The sequence below is a fragment of the Pinus tabuliformis genome, chromosome Q, assembly GCF_031772625.1.
Source record: "Pinus tabuliformis cultivar Carrire ecotype Pingquan chromosome Q, CPIR1, whole genome shotgun sequence".
NCBI lineage: Eukaryota > Viridiplantae > Streptophyta > Pinopsida > Pinales > Pinaceae > Pinus > Pinus tabuliformis.
In genome coordinates, this window is record NC_142296.1 from 401124144 (window position 1) to 401127399 (window position 3256).

Below are 3256 nucleotides of genomic sequence, written 5' to 3' on the forward strand. Positions count from 1 at the left end.
TAACAGGTTGGATGAAGCATAAAAACTATCACTGAAGTATGGAAACTGATAGCTTGGATACTTGAATGTTTGAATGTAAAAATATATAAGAGGTATTTAATAATAATAATTTATTATATATAAAAATATATAAGTGATTTCGAATGTTATAATGAGATCTCGCTTTTATACCTACCCAGGGGACCTTTCATGATTAGGCATGTCTTTTAGACATGCCTTTTCACTTAACTCATGACTATTTAACGTAATCAGTATTTGATTATTTAATATTTATATTTATTTTATTTATTTAATTGTTATGAATTATATTCATAACATAGCTCTTCCCTTTGTCCTCAAAACTTTAATACTGTGGATTTTCTTCGATGTATATAATCTGGATACTCTAGCCATTGGTTTCGTCATGTAACTCATCAGTAATATTCCCTTGGAATTTATTTTTTTAATAATAATTTATTATTATTATTGACTTTTTAAATATATATATATATATATATGTATTAATTAATTAACTTATTCACTGGACAGTCACACCATTTTCACTGTGTGTGTCCCTGTCTGTTGACTTGCGGCACACAAAAGTGAGAGTGTTTTTTCTATCAATTGTTTCTTCAAGTCCAATCGAGTTTTTCTTCGCCTTGCCATACCAGGAGGCACCTTCTGTGATACTTTAAGAGCCTCCTCAAAGTTTTCAAGTCCAAGAGTTCCTCCTTCCATGGCACCCATCAAATTTTTCATGTGAGCCCGCATTTGGAAAAGTTGAGCAACAATTTGACTCACTTGTTGTTCTGACCTACCAGAATCTACAACAATTTTCCTTCTCCTAGCAGGGGATTGTGCTAATCATTCAGGGTTTGCCCTTTCCTCTTCAGTGATTGCATTAATCATCGATTCTACAATTCTCAGAATCTTTTCTGCTTCAAGGATCTCTGCAGCAGATATCTTCCCCATACCAGGGATCATTGCAATCACCCGATTCATAAAACCCATTCGTGCAATAGCACAGGTTTGTTTTAGGAAGTCATTGAAATCAAATTTTGACTCCATGATCTTCTTTTGTAATTCCTCTGCCTCTTCTTGTTTCATAACTTCTTGTGCCTTTTCAAAAAATGAAATGACATCTCCCATTCCTAAGATGCGGCTAGCCATGTGATCAAGGTAGAAAGGCTCAAGGTCTTTCATGCGTTCTCCCTGTCCAACAAATTTAATGGGTTTACCTGATACCTCTTTAACACTAAGAGCTGCACCACCTCGAGAATCGCCATAAATTTTAGTGAGTATGGCCCCAGTGATTCCAATTTGCAAATTGAATGCTGCCACCAAAGTCACAACTTTTTGGCTAGTCATTGCATCAACCACAAGCAGAGCATCTGTAGGATTCACAACTTTTTACTTGCTTCAATTCATCCATCATACATTTGTCTACCTGCAGTCTTCTTGCAGTGTCCAATGACCATGTCCATGCCCTTCTTCTTTGCCTCTTCCAAACCTTGCTTTGCTATTTCCATTGGAGTCACTTTTGCCCCTGCTTCGTACACAAGGATTTCCACCTGCTTTCCGAGAATTACAAGCTAGTCAATAGCAGTAGGCCTATATATATCAGCTGCAACCAACATACAACTCTTGCCTTTCTTCTTGAGATAAAAAGCCAACTTTTCACAAGTTGTCGTCTTTCCAACACCTTATAGACCGCCATCAATATCACAGTAGGACCAGTTTTTACAAAATCCAATTCTGCAACCTCTCCTCCCATTAGTTTCATGTGCTCATCATTCACCGCCTTTACTAATTGTTGATCGGACCTAACTCCTTGAACAACTCCCACACCAATGGTCTGTTCAGTAACGACCTTTACAAACCTTCGGATAATAGGTAGACTCACATCTGCTTCTAAAAGAGCTCTTCGGATATCCCGCATGGACTCTGCCATGTTCTCCTTAGTCAAAACATCTTGCTTCCTCAGTTTGGACCAGGCTGCTTCAAGGCTAGTTGTCAACTGCCCAAACATTTCTTCTCTTACAAGATACATGAACACGTTCAGTGGACAAGTCGAAATGTTGGGGCTTAGAATCATCATCTTGATCTGTATCATTCTCATATTCAGCACTATCAACATTTTGATCAAATTCTTCTTCTTTTTCTCCTTCCACATTTTTTTTCATCACCTTCCTTATTATTGATTTCCTTTCAACATTCTTTAACTTCTGCAATTGATTTTTCTAATCGCTGAAATGCTTCTTGAATACTAAACTGCTCGATGCAATCAGAACGTGAACGTAATGGCACATTGTGCAGTGAACAACTTTCAAAGACTCGCATCATTATATTGTGCATCATCGCTTCGATACCACTGAAGCATAAAAACTATTACTGAAGTATGAAAATTGATAGCTTGGAGACTTGAATATAAAAATACACAAGAGGTATTTAATAATAATAATTTATTATAAATAAAAATGTATAAGTGATTTTGAATGTTATAATGAGGTCGTACTTTTATACCTAAGCAGGTGACCTTCATGATTAGGCATGCCTTTTAGACATGCCTTTTCACTTAACTCATGACTATTTAACGTAATCAGTGTTTGACTATTTAATATTTATATTTATTTTATTTATTTAATTGTTATGAATTATATTCATAAGATTGGAATAGCTTCTAGCCCTGCTACCAGAATTGAGCAAAGGAACAGCCAATGGAAAGGTATTGATGAGGAGATATTCTGATGAACTCAGAATTTGGCAGTGATTTGAAATAAAATTTTCCCAAAAAGCTACAAGAGCATAATAGAATTTGGAATGGTAAGTGTATAAAAACAACTCAGATCAGATTGTAAAATTTAATTATTTTCGGCCAATAAATTAGTGAGTATCAATACTCTCGTATAAGAAGAAGTCATTTTGTTGTTTAAGTAAAAATATTTACAACCATATAATTTATAAAGGATTCTATGAAAAATAAGTGTAACAAAACAACAAATACAGGATGTTAAAATAAATTCTAAAAATTATTCATTAAAACTGAATATGAAATTCAAGTTAGAGACTCTACTATTGGATATGAAACCAGAGTTGCACCTCAATCTGCACCCATAACTAGATCAACTCCAAGTGTATATGCATCTTTATATAAATATACATAATGCAATTATTGATTCATCAAGTGAAGAAATTGGTTCAACAACAAACAGTCTATGAACTGAATCATCAACATGTGAAAATAACGATTACAATAGAATGTAGATAGATTTGGTTT

General features: G+C 34.6%; 1 pseudogene; it reads right to left on the bottom strand.

The window, feature by feature from the left end:
- Positions 1 to 528: 528 nt before the first annotated feature.
- Positions 529 to 2152, bottom strand: LOC149219884 (signal recognition particle subunit SRP54, chloroplastic pseudogene; annotated as a pseudogene).
- Between the last annotated feature and the right edge of the window lie 1104 nt (positions 2153 to 3256).